At 41.3% G+C, this 20,851-nt stretch overlaps 3 pseudogenes; all 3 read left to right on the top strand.

Moving 5' to 3' along the window:
- Positions 1–880, top strand: LOC144368695 (poly [ADP-ribose] polymerase 1 pseudogene; annotated as a pseudogene).
- Positions 881–14,787: 13,907 nt separating this feature from the next.
- LOC144368350 (myb/SANT-like DNA-binding domain-containing protein 3 pseudogene) lies at positions 14,788–15,971 on the top strand (annotated as a pseudogene).
- LOC144368694 (autophagy-related protein 16-1 pseudogene) lies at positions 15,971–18,531 on the top strand (annotated as a pseudogene).
- The last annotated feature ends 2,320 nt before the right edge of the window (positions 18,532–20,851 follow it).

The raw sequence follows: 20,851 nt of genomic DNA, 5'->3' as shown, positions 1-20,851 counted from the left end.
ATGCCCCTGAATTCAATCCCAGATACACCTCCCCAACCCCCACCAAATTGCTTCTAAACCCTGATGCCCCTTGACTATGGGATGAGAAAGTCCTGCTCCTGAACAATGCAGACAGTGTGCAGGCCAAAGTACAAATGCCTGACAACTTCCTGTACATTGGGATGGCCTGCAGTTGGCTTAGGGGTGGATCTGATGACAGTAGCAAGGACCCCATTGATGTCAACTACAAGAAGCTCAAAAGTGACATTAAGGTAGTTGACAAAGACTCTGAAGAAGCAGAGATCATCAGGAAGTATGTTAGGAACACACAGGCACAATGCCTATGACCTGGAAGTTTGGATATCTCTAAGGTAGAGTGCAAAGGGGAGAGCCAACACTACAAACCCTTTAAGTAGCTTCACAATCCAAGGTTGCGTGCACAGGTGCAGGACCACCAACTTTGCTGGGATCCTGGTCCCCTTCTAGGCATAGCCCTGCCTGAAGCACCTGTGACAGGCTACATGTTTGGCAAAGACATATTTTTTGCTGATATGGTCTCAAAGAGTATCTACTACTTCCACACATCTCAGGGAGACAAGATAGGCTAAATCCTGTTGGGAGAAGTTGTCCTGGGGAACATGGATGAACTGAAGCATGCTTCACATATCAACCAATTACCCAAGGGCAAGCAGAGTGTCAAAAGATTTGGGCAAAACTATCCCTGATCCTTCGGCTAGTATTACTCGGGAGAGTATAAAGGACTGGGATCTCATAAGGTGTTATCTATACCTGCCTACTATATAATGAATACATTGTCTTTGATATTGCTCAGGTAAATCTGAAGTATCTGCTGAAACTGAAATTCAACTTTAAGACCTCTCTGTGGTTAACAGAAATATGAGTTGCACCCTGGTGACTCTCATTTGAATTAACTGTGTGCTCATGCACCAACACACCCAGCAGAAACCTCAACTAAGCTGCCAATGGATGTTACCTTTACTAAATCTCCTTGGAAAGGGTTTTTACATAAACAGGTCAAAAGGTTTTTCTCAAATTTTCAAATCCTTTTTATGTTTAATTTTGCATTGGAGGGTTTGAGGGTTCTATCTAGCCAGGCACAGTCCTGACAGATACATCTGACAGTAGAGGGAAAGTGGGGGAGAGGTTTTTGGTTTGTTTTGTTTGCTTAGACTAGTCCTGTTTCAAAAAAAAAAAAAAAACAAAAAAAAAAAAACAAGCCAAATTACAGCACTTGCCTTATTGGTTTCCCAAGAGATGGAAACAATGTGTTTCCACCCTTTTCTCTAAGTGTTCATCTTTAGTTTTAATTCTGGCAATGTGTGATGCATTTATTTTGAGCTAAACATAAAAACTAATTTCATACTAAAAATGCTACCATTAATAATATTTGTCAACATCATCAGTGATCACTTGCCTATTATGTTTCTCAAAACCAGAACTCTAAAAACACAAATAGTTTTTGGTGGTTACATACATTTTCTTTCTGTTTTCCTTTTTTGTATTTTTATTTAGAGACAGGGTTTTGCTTAGTTGCTGAGGTTGACTTTGAACTTGTGATCCTCCTGTCTTAGACTCCTGAGCTGCTGGGATTGCAGATGTGCACCACTGTGCCCAGCTAGAAAAAAAATCTTGTCTGGTCTTCTGGTGGTGATATGGACAGAAGCTAATTGAGCCATGTATGAAATGCTTGCTTGTGCATCAGTCCTATGATGAACCTGTCACCTGTTTACCCCACTAAATTCACATGACCCAAGAGTAGAGGAAGCATGAATCCCAAGGGACAATCAAGGTGCTATTACCGGCAGAAGGGGAAACAGAGCCTGGAAATCACAAAATAGAGTGGCAGGTACTGCCAGCATTTAACCCAGGCTCCTAGGGAGCCCTGGACACCTCATCACACACAGTAGCCACCATAGCTTTCCAAACTTCCTGAGTTTGAAATAAGCTGAAGAAGCTGGTGGATTCCTTCTTGCCCTCTTCCTTGATTTTCTCTGGTCCAAGTATTTCTAAGAATTTTAGGACACCTCTGACCTCAAGAAATTCTATCCAATTACTGTCCAGGGAGTAGAAGAGTTGAAACAAAACATTTGACAAATTCCTTGACACTAACCTCCTAAGGGAGTCTAAGTTCCTTTCCTCACATATTTTGCCTCCTATCCTGGAAACGTCCATAGGTAAAGTGACATGATACTTTGGATATTCTTCCTTCTAGCAGGAAGTGGACATCTCTTTATTTGGGGCTTTCCAGCCTCTGTTTCCCCTTCTGCTGGTAATAGCACCTTGATTGTCCCTTGGGGACTCATGCTTCCTCCATTCTTGGTCATGTGATTTTAGTGGGGTAAACAGGTGACAGGTATGTCATCCTTCTGGCTATAGAAATTGGTCTGGGGCCAGGCATGTGACCTAAGCTGATCCAATGAGGCTCAAAAGTCAGAATGTTCTTGGGACCCATGTAAAAGATTGGTTTCTTTTCAGCATAGCTGAGCTATAAGGTGCATGTCTGGAGCTCCTGGGAACCTCAGCACACAGAGCCTTCTGAATATAGAGGACAGATGGAGACTTTAAGGGGAAAGAGGGAGGGTGGGACCAAATACTGATGATAGTGTTTGAACCCCTGGGTCTAGTCAGGTCTGAAATATGTATTTCCACCTCTGGGTAATTCAGTTAAGCAATCCAATAAATCTCTTCTTTCTGAGTGTAGCAGGAATTACTTTTCTGTAATTTTCAATCAAAAGGATACTAACTAGTAAAAGGCCAATGAGGAACATGGGATGGAGGAGTAATTGGAGCAGACTTCCGGGGGACACTACATCTGGGCCCACCTTGAAGGTTAGGGGGCACCTACAGATACCTAGAATCCCATGTGGTATGAATGCCCAGGATACCACGAGAGACTGGAATTTCTCTAGAGTGGATCTTACCTGCCCACAGCTGATAAGAAGATGCCAATTGACCTGAAAAGCTTTTCTAAACATAGGTAAAGTGATATAGCTGAACCACAAGTCAAAGAATGCTTTTCAAGGTAGTTTTCCCTAGAGAAATAGATCCTGTGCCTGATTCTGGGTAACCCTTCAGGTCCAGGATAACAAAGCAGCTGGAGTGCACCCTTTAATCTGAGAGGAGCTAACGGGGAAGGGGCAGCACACAGAGGATAGGTGCTGGGTCATTCCTTGTTATCCAGGAAGTTCCTCCATGATAGTTTAGCCACTTGGCTCTGACAGGTTCCCTAGGGAGCAAGGATGCTTGCATCAATCAAAGGTGCATGGAAAAAGCTGAGGGTCAATTTCTCAAGTCTCTCTAAGCCATGATCATTGTACTCTTGCGTCTCAGTATAGTTCATTATTTTGGGCCCAATCCTAGATTTTAACTTCCTAATTAATTCTCAATTGTGTACTTGCTCAAAGTTTTACACTAGAGGTTACTATCCTTATGAAGAACTGCATGGCTTCCTAATAAGAATAACAAGAGATGGTAGAAAAATTAAACTTTGATTTAAAACAGCCTCAATATTTAATGTTTATTTTTAAAAATCAGCCTTTGCAAAAAGTCTCATCATAATATAGCACCCAGAGCACGTGTCAGCTTGGATACAAGGTATAAAATCAAGCCACAATAGAAAGGGAACCAGTCAACAATTACTAGGCTCATAACATATCACAGGCTCTTTGAACACTTTAAGATATTAGCTGAAATTATTACAGCTCATGGAGGATGACTGAGAGCTTCCAAGACTGATAAGAGCTAATGTAATGGGTTGGATGTAATAATGCTTTGTTGGGGGAAGGGTGGGGGAATGAGTCAAATTGTCTCTGCTGCACCCTGGTTCCAAGGATGCCAATAGAAGTAAATACAGATTGGTTCATTAGGAAAGGCTCTTTACTGCAAAAGCATCATTTGCTCTAGAGCTAGGCTCCCCTGCATGTTGCCACCATAGCTGGGGGCCAGGTTATCAGCCACATGGAAGTCTCTTTACCCCTACCTTATCCCTTCCCTGTTCCCCCATCCTCTGCCCTGTTCCTGACTCAGTGCATTCTCCTTTTCTTCAGTGACCAGCTAGGCCAACCAACTTTTGTCACCATCTTTTCTCTCTGTACTAGACTGGTCTTCTTTTCATAGTCACTTGCTATACATATTTTGGGTCTATTATTTTCATTATTTAGTACTAGAAGGTTGCCATAGTATCAGCAGTAGATAACAAGTACTAGGCAGTGTGCTAACTGCTTTGCTTGAATTATCTCATATAATCCTCACTGCAGCTCTCTGGTGCTCACTGTCAGTATTTCCATTTACTCCATGAGTATAACATGAAGTTACCAAAGGTAACTGGTGGATCTGGGATTTGAACCTGAGCAGGCTAGCCCAGGTTCTTCCTGCCAGGCCTTTCTACCTGTAGACATAGGGAGTGGGCGAGGCTGCTGATGTGGGTGGTCTCCCTGTATGGTGTTGCAGGTGGAGTTGTGGGTTTGCACTGCCTACCTAGTGGGAGATCCTGGAGTACAATAGATGGCCTAGGGGCTTTGGGTCAGACAGATCCATTCCTATTTACTAGTAAATTATTCAATCTTTCCAAGTTCATTTTTTCTTACCTATAATAAATGTCAGTCCTCAGTACTCCCCCCACCTCCCAAAGTTAGGAAATAATACAGAATTCTGGCTATAGAAAGTGAATCTACAGCTGTACCTTTAAGGCCTGGTTCATCCAGTCATTGCATAAGCATTAGCTGAATGTCCACTAAATGTAAGGCACTATTACTAGCACCTGAGGTATGGGGAAGAATGAGGATGCCTAGCACAAGTGCAATGACTGAGTAAGAAAGGAAGTGGGCTGGACACAGAATCCTTGGAAACACTAACATTTAGGGTGGGAGGAAATTCTGCAGCTGAGACAAGAGAAATAGCAATAGAAGAAGGACAAGAAGAAGAGAGCTGAGAAGGGGCAGAGGCCATCAGGCTGGACTAGATGAGGTGAAGGAGGCACAGCACTTGCCTTGGATCTCGAATTTAAAGGGGCACCAAAGTTGTGTGCAATGGCAGACACCTATGATCCCAGTGACTTGGGCAGTTGAGACAGGAGAACTGTAAACCTGAGGCTTGTCCTTGCAACACAGCAAGACCCCCCCAAAAAAGGGGTTCGGATATAGCTCAGTGGTAAATCATCTCTGTAAAGGGCACCAAAATAAAAAAAAAAAAACACCTCAGCAATAAAATCATATTTCAGTGCAATATTTAAAATAATCAAATTAATATAAAATTCATGATGAATCAAATATCAACATTTTACATAAAAACAGGATCTGACTCTGCACCTGAGATCCCGCCTCACTTTCCTCACCCTGTGTTCAAGTGGAAAATGTTAAGTAAAACAAGGAAAGAAAACTGGAAATCTAAATTTGGCTGCACAGAGGTTGCTGGTAACCAAGGTGAGCTTAGTTTCATGACTTGAGGGTTGAGAAGCCAGATTACAGGTACTGACATTTCTCAAAGCATGATCTGTGAACCATAGCATCAGAGTTATTGGGAGCACTTGTTAGAAAAAAAGGTCAGGGCCCTATACTTAATCTGTTAAATCAGAACCCTAGGGGTGGGGTGGTCGTAGGGAGGTAGACTAGTAATTTGTACATGTTATTTTTAATTTTTTGCTGAGCTGGATTAAAACCCAGGTTTTTGTGATGTTAGGTAAGCACTCTACCATGGAGCTATGTCCCCAACCTTAACCTTTATTTTAAACCTCTTTGCTAAGAGCCATAGCCAAGTAGGAATGATGCATGGCATTTTTGGTTGAAAGGTGATGCCAGCAAGCCATTGAGATAATGATTATGTTAAGATGTGCATTCAATTGGACATTGGACCCCTGCTGTCCTCCTAGGCCTGTTATTTTGGAGCTCTTGCAGGACTCCTGGAGAGTTCCCATTGCTTGGGGAAGTTGGTAGGAGGGATTTCAGGAGGAGGGATTTTCCTGTTGGTGTCTTTTGTTCCCTGGAGAAGGCCACATGCGTGGAGTTCAAAGGAGTTTTGGAAATAAAGTTTGTTCCTGCTTGAGTGGCTTGTGATTTTGTGCCCAGCCAGACTGTGGCAACTCTTTTATGCACACCAAAGGACGATATTAGGGTGAACCTAGAGACATATTCTGATATTCCCTTTGGTCTGTGTTCTAGGTCTGAATCTGATCAATAATTAAAAAAAAAAAAGTAGGTGCCCTTTCTCACTGAGTTATATCCTCAGCCCTTTTTACTTTTTAAAAAGTTTATTTTGGTGGTATCAAATCCAGGGCCTCATGCATGCCAGGCAAGCATTCTACCACGGAGCTCCATCCCCACATCTCCAGACAACCCTACTTTCCATTTTGAGAAAAGGTCACACCAAGCCACCCAGGTGGCCCAGAATTTGTGATCTTTCCACCCCAGCACACCCATAGCTGGGTTTACAGTCATGTGCCGCCACACCAGGTTGTTTAATAATTTTATCAGTAACTTAAATGGAAGGAAAAAACAGCTCTGTTTAATTAAGTCTTTAGTCCTGCCCAGCTGCAGACTCTTTGGTTCATTCTTTCCTTTATTCAGCAAACAAGTGCCAGCCCTCCTAGATAAGAGAAATGCAGAGCTGAACAATGAAGGAGACAGATGCAGCTCCTGGTCTCTCAGTGGGGGTGAAAGAGATATTGACCAGGTAGTAATAATCAAATGTTATGACTATTAGGACAGAGGGAGGGCTGTGAGTACAGGTAATGGGAACCTCAGGTTCTCAAGTAGTCTGGGCCTCAGAGAAGGGCTTTCTAAAAACTGATGTTTAAATTGAGGTCTGAATATAGGAGTATGAATTAGTTAAATAAGGAGGGGGGTTTCAGAAGAAAAGGGAGTTCAGGCTAGGGGAAAACCCAATAATAAAAGGGTCTGAGTTGGGAGTAGTGGTGTACACCTATAAGCCAGTTACCAGAAAGACTGAGGCAGGAGAAATACAGTCCAAGGGCAAGCTCTGACAATTTAATGAGATCCTTTTTCAAAACAAAAAATACAAAGGACTCGGGATATATCTCAGTGGTATGGTGACCCTGGGTTCAATCCTTTGTCCTGCCAAACAAAACAAAATAAATGAAATGGTCTGAGATGAATCCACAGGCAGACAGACCAAGAATACCCCCAGATCTTTCCATAATACAAACCACCTCAAAGATGTCCAAATCTGCTTTCAGTCTTGCTCTGCCTACATGGCTCCTGAACACAGGAACCTCAAACTCAGCATGTCCCAAATCAAACTTAACTACACCTAAACTTGCTTCTTTTTTATGTTATCTTCCCATTCACCTCGTTTCCCAAGCCAGAAATATGAGAGTCATCCTGAGGCATGAGTGGAGAGAGTAGCTGGGTATATAAATATGGAGCCCAGATTCCAGAAGGAAATTATCATGAAAACGCATGAGACCACGTAGGGAGAATTTGATAGTGTGAGCAGAGAAGAGGTAAAATAGATGGAGTCTCAAGGAACAACTACATTTAAGGGAAAGTATTCCCTTAAAGAAGAAAAAAAGGGAGAAACAAAGAGTCTTGGCATCACAGAAACCCAGGGAAGAGTGTTTTGAGAAGTGGGAAAGTTTGATTGAAAAATGCCACTCTGGTCATGTATAAGGAATGAGGATGTAGTCACTGGGCTCCACAATTAGAAAACCATTGGTAATCTTGACCAGACCAGCATCAGTGGAGTCGGGGCAACAGGGATTAGACTGCAGTAGGCAGAGGAGGAACCAGGAGAGCATGTGGAGACAGGGAGAGTAACTAGCCTTTTCAACAAGCTTCACTATGAAGGGCAGGACCTGGGTGCAACTTACGTTTGAGGCATGGATTTAATTTTATTTTTAAGGCAAAAGAGATTCCAGCATACAAAATACTGATGAAAAAAGCTGGTAATGAGGCAAAGGGGAACACTACAGGAGAGAAAAAATAAAGTCCTTGAGGAGATGGGAAGGGATTTAAATGTTGAACAAATGAGAATTATTCCTAAGAAAGAATACCAGCTTCCACTCTGATAGGAGAAAAAAGAGATAGAGGTCAGACTGGGGACACATTTACAAGTTGGGAATATGGAAGTCGATGGAATCCTTGATTTTGGGGATATGCCTGTAATCCCAGCAACTGGGGAGGCTGAGGCAGAAGGATCAGGAGTTCAAAGCCAGCCTCAGCAACTGAGTGAGACCCTGTCTCTAAATAAAATGCAAAATGGGGCTGAGGACATGGCTTTTTTTTTTTAATCATCAAATGTTCTGTTCTAAAATATTAGAGAATATCAAGAGAAAAGCTCCCTTAAAACTGTTCTCTTTTTCTTTTGAAATTTTCTATTGTTTCCACCACTCAGCCAAGGCTACCTGCTTCTAAGGCAGGATCAAGCTTACAAGGAACAAGCTGGATCCTTGGGAAAACTCCTGCTTCAATTCAGGGGAAGTCATGCCTTGGTCAGTTTGAATGAAATTGTTGAGGATGTGATTCCTTGTGACTTTGCCAGCATCGTCCCACTCTTGTAAAAAGCTTAAGAGCCTGCTAATTACTGCCTGTTCTTATAAAAGTCATGATCAATCAGTAGTCCTGAGGTTGGCCCACTACCCCCAAAGGAGTACACTTCATATGTGATTCCAGGAAGGGTGTCCACTTAGCCTAGCCAAGCAAGACAACTGGGTGGACAACTGTGGATCAATCTCCAGCCCTGGAACTGCAGCTGGTAGTGGATAGTGGAGGCAGATGGACAATGAAACCAAAGGGCACTGTCCTCACAGGATACTAATAGATGCAATATGGAGAGGAGATACCCTCTGGGTTGGCAGAATAGGACACTCCAGGCTTCCTACCTTCACAGCTGTGTGAGGGGGTACATTTTCCATTTATGGCTCAGTTTAAGTTTTTTGATGTTCCATAAACAAGACAAACATATATATTGGGCAAATCTGGTGTTTCAAACCCAGCAACTGCCAGGAGTGGTGGCTCCTGCCTACAATCCCAGCAACTGGGGAGGCTGAGGCAGAAGGATCAGGAGTTCAAAGCCAGCCTCAGCAACTGAGAGAGACCCTGTCTCTAAATAAAATACAAAATGGGGCTGAAGACATGGCTTGGTGGTCGAGTACCCCTGAATTCAATCCCTGATACTCACCCCCCTACACCCACCCCCCCCCAAAAAAAAGAAAAACCAAACCCAGCAACTGAAAACTACCATTTTGGCTCCTTGCTGGTAGACCCTCTTCTTTCTCCTTTCTGATGCTATCCCCTCCCTACACGACCATCCAAGGCTCCCAACTCTTTCTTTTCAGATGCTCCCAAGTGCGTCCCTCCAAAAAGCAACCATTTTCCAGGGAAATTAAAAAAAAAAATCAAAGAAAAGCCTGTCTAGCGCCAGGTGGGGAACATTTTAACTAGACAGGAAGCTCCTTTCAAGTCCTCTCCTAACTTTCTCCGTGAAGAGGAGGAAATCGCCATAACTTTTCATGGTCTCCAAGGCGCCTCCACAGAGCAGAGCCTGGCAGAAGCGAGGAGCAACCCTGCGATGCTGGGGGCGCCCCTGAGCTGCTCAGGCTCCTCTCGCCTTCTCCCAGGACGAACTCCGCTGGGATGCCCTACACTGAGGCGCAAGACCCTGGCACCTGCGCCCCCTACTGGCCTCAATAGACACTGGGCAGCGCGCGGTTCTTCAGGTCAAAAGTGGGTGACAGTTAAGAATCTAAGTAACTGACTGAACTGCTCCCAACCGCTTGAACCCAGGACTGGAAACTGAGTCTGATCATCCCACCTCTGAGCCTAGGAACACCTTTTCCTATTTCAAGTATTTTCTACTTGTACGGAAATAGGACAATAAGTCTAAATAGAAGCAGGTGTCCTGGCGAAGGATTTGGTGGTCAGCGGCTTAGGGTCACCTGAGGACAGAGGGGGTCTTGCAGGGTCATGGGGCCCATTGGCCACGGGGTGGAGACCTCCAGTGCCAGCAAGCATGGAGCCCTCAGAGTCACTGGGGACAGGATGTCCCAAGCTTGGACAACCAGATTTGATGTATCCAGTTTTCCAGTGGTTGTGGCCTTGGGCACCTGAATTAATGAGGAGCCAGGGGACATCACTGGGGGACAGGACTGAATGGACAAGCAGCAGGGTACCATGGAGGACTCAGGGAGCAGCCACTGTCTTAAGCAGCCTCTTTCCCTGTTCTGAATCCTGCCTGTCCCTTCAAGTAGAACTCGGAGGGGAAACCAAGTCTCACTTAAGGAGTGAGAGAAAATGGGCTTTACCCCAACTAGACAAAAGTTTCCACCTAGAATTAAACGCTGATTGTTGGACTTAAAGTGTCCAGAGTGCTCACCATTACTGCATGGAACCACAGTAATGAACAAGTCCCAACTCGCCCTAGATTTGGAAGCCCTTTCTCAGGCTCGAGCCATCATGCCCCAGCTTTTCTTCCTTCGGTGAGTACAGATATCACTCAGCTATTACTCTGTGGGTCTTCTAACCCATAAACACATTATATCTCCTAATTTAGGTGTTCATTTATCCTTTTAAAATTCTTTGCCACTTATACACTCTTATATTTTTTTTGAAGTATTTCATTTTGGGAAAACCATTTTAAATGATATTGATTTCAAAAGTTTGCTTTCTAGTTATGTATATATTTCTATTAATAGAAATACATTTGAATTTTGTTTGTGTACATTGCATCCTACAATTTAGCTAATCCTGCTCATTAGTTTTAATATTTGGAGGAGTTTTTTTACCCAGAATCTTTGGGATATTTTATATGGACAATCATATCATCTGTGATAGAAATAGTTTTATCTCTGTCTTTCCCAGAATGGATGCCTTTCTTCTTCTGCACTATCTCGTTGGTTAGGACTGACATAGAATGCTGATGTGACTGGTGAGGGTGGCCACTTTGCCTTTTTACCAGTGTGAGGGGAGGGCATTTGGTTTTCCCCAGGAAATATGATGACTGTGATGTTAGCTAATCCATTTCATAGATATCCTTTATCAGTTTGATAAGTTTTTCTTCTATTCCTAATATGCTATTTTTTTTATCACCAATAGATGTTCTCAATGAATTGCCTTTGCCCCTTTGTCAATAATCAATTGACCATACTGATGGGGCCCTCTTTGTGTAGGTTAATCTTTTTGTTATTTTCATTTATGTGTTTATCCCTTTGCCCATAGTACAATATCTTGTTAACTGTGGCTTTATAGTGAGTCTTAAAATTGGGTAGTGCAATACATATTGTCAAATACAGTTTCTATGCCAACTGTTATTATTATGTAGTTTTAGTATTTAACTATCAACATAGTGAATTACAACAATTGACTATTTTACAGAGAGCCAGTCAGGCATCCCTGGGTTTAACCCAGCAATTAGGGAGTTTCTCCCCCCACAAAGAGAACCAATAAGATATATAGATATAAAAGGATGTATTATGAGATTTGTCCCACAATTGTGAAGGCCAGGAAGTCCCATGATGTGCCATCAAAGCTGGAGCACCAGATGTAATTCAGTCTGAGTCCACAGGCTTAAGAAGCAGGGGAGCTTTCACTGCAGAGTTGAAGTGATGACTGTCCCAGCTCCAGAAGACAAAGTGAATTAGTTATTCCTCCATCTTGATTATTATTGCTGTTATTATTCTTTGCAGTATTGGAAAATGACCCCAGAGCCTTCTATATACTAGGCAAGCAATCTGCCACCGAGGCACATTCCAACCATTTTTATTTTATTTTATTTTATTTTGTGACAGGGTCTCACTGAGTTTTCCAGGCTGGCCTTGAACTTGAGATCTTCTTGCCTTAGCTTCTCAAGAAGTGGGAGTACAGGTGTGAGCCATCATGCTCAGCTCTCTATCTTTATTTTTTATGGGACTGTGGATGAATTGAATAATATGTACCCACTTCAGTGAAGATGGATCTTCTTTCCCAGGCCTGGCCCAAATACTAATCTTTACACAGGCAGAAAAAAAATGTCTCACCAGTTATTGGTGTGTACTTTAATGCAGTTGAATTCACATTAGAAAAAAAAACCACACCCACTTATTGTATTGCTCATTTTGTACATTGCTGGAATTAATTTTTAATACTTTAATTACAAACTTGCATGTATGTTCATGAGGGTTATTGATATGTAGGTTCTGGGGTTCTTTGGTTAAGTTTCTTTTAGAAAGCAGGGATCTCTTTAGTATTGTATTAAGGTCATGCTGACTTCACAAAATAAATCATGAAATATTTCCTCCTTTTCCATTTTCTGAAAAAAAAATTCTGTAACTTTTATAATGTTTCTTCTTTAGTTGTTAACAAAATTATCCAGTTAACTAATATGGACATAGAGATTATTTTTTATTATTAATATGGTTTCATTTTGAGTTAATTTAGTAGCTTGGGGTTTTCAAGAAATGAATCCACATTTGAATTTATATGATAGGGTAGTTCATAATGTTATACAATTTCCATATTATGCTCTTGATATTTTTAGGATCTTTAATGATATTCCATGCCATTCTTGATAATACTAATGTGTGTTTTCCTTCTTTTTTCATAAATACCAGTTAGAATATTACATTTTTTACTTTCTCAGAAAATAACATTTTCAAAAATTAGAGGAAGAATTGTGGGAGAGAGAATCTGAACAGTGGAGTTGGAGAGTCAGAAGAACCACTGAGAAGGTAATGAAGGTAATGCATAGAGCTGATATGTCCATTAACTCAAGTGTGACCTCAAGGAAAGAAGTGCTGGACTCACCTAGGGAGTTATTCCTTTGTGGTTCTGCACCCAGATATCTGGGTATGGGCTTCATGCCACTGTGGGTCTATGCTGGCAGCAGTCACGAAGGAGAGCTCTGTGCAAATGGAGGAGAGCAAGGGAAAGCTGGAACCCACCAGTTCCTCTCCATCTGTTCATCACCACATTAAACCAGAAGAGTCCTAAATTTATAATCTAGACTAAAATTATAATTGATATTTTAAGAAAACATGCAATTCATAAAAGTGTGTGCAACTAATATAAGAGTTTCAAAATACGTGTAGAGAAAAATGACAAGAATTAAAGGAAATCTACCATCACATATAGAGTTATAAACATTTGTTGTCTGTAAAAGGTAGAACAAGTACAAGAAAAGAAAAAAGTGTGTATGGCTATAAAAGATTTAAATACTACAAGGGTATTTAGATTATTATATCTAGCAGATAGAGAAGAAACATTCATTTCAGGATTACATGGAACATTCACCAAAGTAAACTGTAAGGAACATCCTGGTTATAGTTTTAATCTTGTATTTTCCACACATACTTAAGTGCTGAATGTTGGGTCCCTCACCGTTGGCACTATTAGGAGTGGTGGAAACTTTGGGAACTGGGACCTATTTTGAGGAAGTAAAGTCATTGGAGGCATGTCCTGGAAGGAGGCAATAAGGACTTGGACCTCTTCTGCTCTCTCACTTCCCACACACCATGATGTGAACACCTTTGCTCCACCACATGACTCGGACCAAAGTGTTTAGCTTCACCACAGGTCAAAGAGAAGGGGCAAAGAATCCATGGATTTAACCTTTTAAAACATTTGCTTAAACATATTTTTCCTTCTTTTAAGTTGTTTGTCTTAGGTATTTTGTCACAGTGTTGGCAATTTAACTCATACAATATAAAGTGAGTCTCAAGATTTTCTTAAGAATTTTTTTCAGTGTATATTATTTGACAACAGAATTAAATTATGTGTCAAAATTGTAAGTATCTGAAAGATAACCAAACCTTTTGGAATTGAGTAGTGTATTACTTTTTAAAATACATGTGTGTTAAAAAAATTACAAGGGAAATTGGAAATTATTTTGAGCTGAAGGATAACTGAGATTCAACCAAGCAACAGCAGTAGTAGGTAGATGAAGAAGATCTTAAAAGAGCATTTCTACGTCCACCTGCTTACATTAGAAAAAGACACATAAAATCAAGGATGTCTTAAGCTCCCACCTTGGAAGCTACAAATAAAGAAAAGAAATAAGCCAAAGTAAATGGATGAAGGAAAATAATAAAGATAGGAGGAAAAATAAAAGAGAAAATGATGACACCATAAAGAAAAAGAATAAAATGGAAAATGATTCTTCAAAAAGCTAAAGAGCAAGACCAAGCAAGAGAGAGAAGCGCAATAAGCAATACCAAATACAAAAACCATCTCAATAGATCCTAATGTACTACAATAATGTAGTATTGTGTATCTTCCTGTAAGGTTCTATTGTATAAAAAACATTTAATTCAATGACAACATTTTTTTTAAAAAACCAGAAAAAAGTGAAAAATCTGAATAAGTATATATACATGTGATAGTAACCAAATTTATAAAAACATATCAAATGTACTCTAAAACTATGACTTCATTGGTGATTATGTCATATATTTAAGAAAGAAATAATACTAACCTTATCCAAAGTTTTCTGATAGCATTCCCTGGATATACGATACAGCCAAACCCATAATATGAGGTCAGAAGGATCCTGGTCACAAAATGCCCAAACCACACTTAAATGTTTTATTAAAACTTATAACTAGTATCACTTTTTTCAGTGCTGGTGATCAAACCCAGGGCCTTGTGAAGCCTAGTCAAGGATTCTACTGCTGAGCAAGCACCTCAGTCATCCCAAGGGCGCCTACCGACCGGCAGGCGGCGGCGGCCCGCGACGGGGCGGCGGCTTCGGGCTTTGTGGCCGCGGCGCGCGCGGCGGGGCCTGGCCGGCAGGGGGCGCGCCGCCGGCGCCAGGCGCTCCGGAGCCCGCGGCCCTCCCGGCCGCTCAGCCCGCGAGAGGAGTCGAGGCCGCCGCGCTCGCGCCTCGCCGGCCCCTCCCCGGGTCTCCGCGGCCGCCGCGCCACCCCCTCAGGATAGCTAACTGCCCAGAGAAACAGAGTGGAAAATGCAAAACAACGAAATTATAAAACCTGCCAAATACTTCTCAGAGTGGGAAAAGAGCATCTTGCTTGCTTTGGTAGAAAAGCACAAATATGTGCTGGAGTGCAAGAAAAGCGAAGCCCGAACTATCGCCCTCAAGCAGCGGACCTGGCAAGCGCTTGCCCACGAATACAACTCTCAGCCCAGCGTGTCGCTGCGGGATTTCAAACAGCTCAAGAAGTGCTGGGAGAACACCAAGGCTCGGACCAAAAAAATTATGGCCCACGAAAGGAGAAAGTGAAGCGAAGCGTCAGCCCACTGCTGAGCACCCACGTCCTGGGGAAGGAGAAGATGGCCAGCATGCTGCCCGGGCAGCTGTACTTTCTGCAGAGCCCGCCCGAGGAGGAGCCCGAGTACCATCCTGATGCCGCAGCCCCAGAATCATTTGTTGTTTCAAATAGAGAACTGTGCGACGATGAGAAAAAGTTCATACATTTTCCGGTATGTGAGGGGACCTCTCAACCTGAACCCTCGTGTTCAGCTGTCAGAATAACAGCCAATAAAAACTACAGGAGCAAAACCTCTCAGGAAGGTGCTTTAAAAAAGATGCATGAGGAAGAACACCATCAACAAATGTCCATCTTACAACTGCAGCTGATACAAATGAATGAGGTGCATGTGGCCAAAATCCAGCAGATAGAGCGAGAGTGTGAGATGGCAGAGGAGGAACACAGGATAAAAATGGAAGTTCTCAATAAAAAGAAGATGTATTGGGAAAGAAAACTACAAACTTTTACCAAGGAATGGCCTGTTTCTTCATTTAACCGGCCCTTTCCCAATTCACCCTAAGACTTTGGGGTGGCTCCCTTGTAATTAATCTGTTGGCAAAGGAAATCTGGAACATGAACTTGCGGTCAGTAACCTGTAACAGAGCTACAACTAGGAAAATTAGAGTGGTAGTAGTCACTTATTTAAGAATACATTCAGGTAAACAGCTGCACCCTATGTACCCCTTAAGTGGCAACGAAGCTGTTATAGTTTCTGAAAATTATCTCTGAGTGCTATAATTCTGAATGTATTGTCTCTTAATTAGAATTCATATAAGAACCATGTGTGAGTGTTGTATCTTTTTTTAATCAAATGCAAGTGTGACTATAAAGGAGTGTGGCTGATTTTTTTCTTTTTTTAAGCAGACAACAGAATTTTTCTATCAAATGAATGCTCTCCCCATTGAAAGTGGCTGTCCAGGCAGGGTGCCCACCCGTTTCTCCAGTGGCTGTGTTATTACTCAGAACTTGCTAGAGGTCTTTAAGGAATTTCTGCAAAAGCTGCAGCACCTCTTTCATTTTTTCCAGTGTCATCCTCTGACTGTGGATTTTCTGTTTCCAAAAAGCCCAGCATTTGAAAGGATAGTTTCTAATGTGGCTCATAAACTGCCTTTTAAGGCTCTTCCCCAAAGAGGAATTCCAAATACTGTCTCCAATAGTAGAGAGTTTTGTTGGGAACTAAGGATGTAACAACTTTGAGGGAGAAATGTTTATTTAGGTTTCTACACTGTTATGTTTGTTTTATTTAAAAAAGACTTGGAATTTAAAAAAAAGAAAAAGTAAATCTCAAAAAATTACAAAATGGACATGGCATTGGGAGCACCTGTGTCTGGAGCTGATCTCTGGGGCTGCTCTCCTTCCTGTCTCCTTTGGTCCCCTTATGCTGTGGTCGCAGGCCTCCACTAGGATAGGAGTCCCTTAGGTGCTGTGGCAACATGCCACTTCTTCAGGCTTCAGTGTTGCTGGCATCTCCAGCTGACATGCCACCTTGCAGAGGAGCTGAGGTGCTGTAACTGGATGCAGAGAGAGTCTTTGGGGAGATAATCCTGCAGTTCCTGGACACAGTGGCACATGGAATGTTGACATATCCAACCAGACCTTGAAGGACAAATATGATGCCATGAAGGTCATTTTACTGTCTTTGAGGAGAACCTGAGGAAAACTACTGCAGAGAACTAGGAGCCAGTCACTAGGCAGATGGCCAACAAGGCCCAGGAAGCCAGCCACCTCAATGCAGAGAAGGAAAGGGACTCCAGGAGACAGCAGGCCTGGCTGCAGAAAGAGCTTGCCGAAGCCACAAAGGAACCGCTGCCCATTGAACAGGATGATGACACTGAAGTCATTGTGGGTGGGACAGAGCACACAGAGGAGATCTCCCCTGTGCAAGCTATCAGCAGAGCAGCTGCTAAGTGACCCTCACAGCCCGCTGGAGGTCTTCTGGATTCTATCACTTATACCTTTAGGAGATGCTCTGTCTCTCCATTTCCAGTCCCCCAAGACAATGTGAGCACTCATCCTGGCTCTGGTAAACATATGAGGGTACCAACTACTACTGCCTTATGTGTCTTTGATGCACATGATGGGGAAGTTAATCCTGTGCAGCTCAGGGCAGGTTCCCTATTACTGGCCACAGGTGAATGGAAATGTTAAGTTATGGGAAGCATTTGGAGACAAATATGAGTTCAAAGGCTCCCTATCTGGTAGTAATGCTGGAATTACAAGCATTGAGTTTTTTTTTTTTTGAGAGAGATTTTAAATATTTTTTAAGTTTTTGGTGGACACAACATCTTTATTTTATTTTTATGTGGTGCTGAGGATCGAACCCAGTGCCCCATGCATGCCAGGCAAGCATGTTACCACTTGAGCCACATCCCCAGCCCCAAGCATTGAATTTTCATTTTTTTCTTTTTCTATTTTTTATTGGTTCTTTTTGGTTATATATAACATTAGGATTCATTTGATAGTACTAGGGCTTACAACTTCAAATAATTTGGAAGCTGAATCTGGACTGTGGATGATTATTGATTATAGCACATGCTCACAGGACACAGTGGGAAAGTGTTCCCTGCTGATTTCCTGCTGGACAATGCATGGATGTCTCAGGAAGTCATGACCTGACCCTTGAACTCTGGGATCTATGCAAGAAAGCATAAAGAGAGCATTTGCAGGATTCAGTTACAATGATGTTGTTTGCACAGAGCAATGTGTGATGAGTGGACTTTTTGACAAGAAAAGTCATTTCAAGGACATCTGGTCAGAGTGTGGTGTGAGAAATGGAGCTGTTGGGGAAGATTTTTGCTTTGGATCTAAACCCAGAAAGGACTGAACTTCTGAGCTCTTCCCATGATGACTTGCTGAAATTAGTTCATGAATATTCAAGATAGCTTTGGAGGAGAAAAGGTTATTAGGAGCATTACTCCAACTAGGGGACATGACCAACTAATTCATTTGTCTTTTCTGTGCATGTTTATCTGTGTACATACACACATATGGTTGCACTTACATGTGCACACACTCAGGCACAGGGAGAGTAGCTGGAGCTTGGTACATTTGGAAAGATATAGAAATGAATTTTAGTCATACTAGGGTTCTATTTTGTTAGCTATGTTATGTGTGGATTTTTAAAAAAATTTTCTTGATTCTTCAATTTAGTTTATATTCACCGTACATTGTTACTATTACTAGGTTGAAAATTTTTTATTGAAAATATCTTTTCTGCTTCGTTCAGATACTCCAGGAGTACAAAAATTAGTTAAGAGAGAGAGTTGGATTTATGGCAAGTAATATATTAAATCTGGTACCATATGATTTTCATATTGATGAAGGAATTTAAAGAATGATAAATGGACCTCGTTGTTAATTCTTTGGAAGATGTGGTATCTTATATCTCAAAGATGAAATGTTCTGAATTCCTAGACATCAAATATATTATATGGATTCTGTTTCCTTGGATTCATCTAGAGGGAAAAGGGTAGAAAAAACTTAAGTTCAGTAGGTTTAGTCAGTGCTGTGTTGGATATTAAAATACTTAAAAAGATTGTTTTTCTAAAGTGCCTATATACTTTTAACATGTTACAGTCAGAAAATGAGATTAAATTAGGTATGTGACCAGATTGTATTATAGTCCCATATAATTTCTCAAATTTATTAAAAAAGCTATTAGCTTAATTTTTCCATAGCTGTATATAGACAATAACAGTCCCCTCTTCTTGGTCAGATTGCAAGACAGTTAGCAATGAGCCTACGAAAAGGTGCTATTTCTGCATCTTCATTCTTAGTTGCTATACAGATAACTAACCTAATCAATACTCTGTTTATTTTTCTGCCAGACATCCCCCATTGAGACCAAAGCCAGTGTACATTACTACAACTCGAGATAATGAAAGCATTTACAGTACAAAAATTCCATACATGGCAGCTCGTGTGGTTTTTATTAAGTGGGTTGTAACATTCTTTTTGGAAAAAAAGTATCTAACTGCAACACAGAACACTAAAAATGGAGTTGATGTATTGCCGAAAATCATTCAGGTATGCCAATCAAAATACATAACTAAAGTAATTGATTAATAGAATTATAATTCTTGCAGGTTTTTGGATTATTGTCCCACCCTGTCTATAATGTTAGGATTTCCAAGGGAATCAGAAACACTTATTATATGCTATTGAAATTGCCATAACAGGAAATTTCACTGGCAAGGAAAGCATTCTGAGAAGACGGCTGGTTCTCCCTCATTCCTACTCCTTTACTCAAGTTTCTGTAACCTCTGATGAGTATGAGTACAGTGGACCATTCTGCTTTCATCAATCACCAGCACCTAGAAGTCTCTCAGGACATATTCAGATGGCTCATGCTATTAAGTTCCCATTACATATCAGGGGAGGGAATGAATGAGCAGCTTAGGATTCAAGGATGGTTATTGTGCTATAATAGGATCCCTACAAGGGAAGACTACCTCTCCTTGAGGCTTTCTGAAAAGATCTAGTGTCAGGCCTGCTTTTTCTCTTGGTCTTGGTCAGAAACAGATGAGGGCTTTTCCAGGCTGAGTTGGATAGGGACTATGTGCTGAGGGGGTCATGGTTTTGTGTGTGTTGTTGCTTAGTGTCCCCAAAAACAGGGACAGTAAATGTGGTGCGCTAATTTTAGGTTTGCTGCTGCTATGGAGTTCCCAGAAGTATAACCTGGGCTTCATCTGGGACCATACAAGCTTTACAGGCAAATAAGTGGCTCATATGCTACTAGGTCATTAGGGCCTTGATGAAAGGACATTAAGTCTAATAGAGCATGTGGCTCCATTGAAGAGGACTCATTGAAATGCTAGAGAGAAGTTCATTGTCAGAAGACTCTGAGGGAGAAGCAGTTACAATAAGAACAGCAAAAGGCTTGCTGAAAGAAAGTTTAAAAACTGAAAAGGTCACAATTTAAAATTTTAGTGAAGAAAATGGAAATGATCACTACCAAGAATAAAATTGGCTTTCTGAATAAATGTCTTATAACATTGAGTAAAACTTTAGACAGAAATCAGAAATGAATAAATAAAATCCAAGGGAAGGTCCAGATCGACCTTAAAAAATTGTAGCACAAGGGGAAAAGAATGAGGAGTAATAATTGAACAAATAAGTATACTTGAGGTGAAAAAAAAGACATGTCTCTGACATGTCTCTAAGGACCTTTGAGTCCCAGGAAAAATTAACAAAACAGACTTTCATGGATTAAGAAAAATTATACACATTTCCAGATGGAAACCATAGGTTACTTAAAATGAAACTGAGATTAGCGTCTAATATCTAATCAGATATGCACCCCTGGAAGCTGGAAATATACCCATGTTCCTTCTGCTCTGTCACCGAAAGGATGCTCAGTCAGGATCAAAGAAGATATTTAATAAATATGGTGTTAGTCTAACTGCTTAGAACCTTGCCTCTTATGACATACCTAAGCAAATGTCAGATTGATTAAAGGTATACAATAAAAGCCAAATAACAATCCTCTTAAACCAGGGATTTAAGAGAAAGTCTATGGAAATTTTTAAAATTGGGGACTAATAGACTACCTTAAATAGAAATAAGACTTAGATGCTATAGAAGAAATCAAGTTTGAATTTATTTAAAAAATAGAGAAAGCTTTATATGTCCAAATATAAAATAAAGTCAAATCCAAGCAAT

Source organism: Ictidomys tridecemlineatus, chromosome 11, assembly GCF_052094955.1.
Source record: "Ictidomys tridecemlineatus isolate mIctTri1 chromosome 11, mIctTri1.hap1, whole genome shotgun sequence".
Lineage (NCBI taxonomy): Eukaryota > Metazoa > Chordata > Mammalia > Rodentia > Sciuridae > Ictidomys > Ictidomys tridecemlineatus.
Note: the sequence above shows the minus strand (reverse complement) of the source record. Positions and strands in the feature narration are given on the sequence as shown.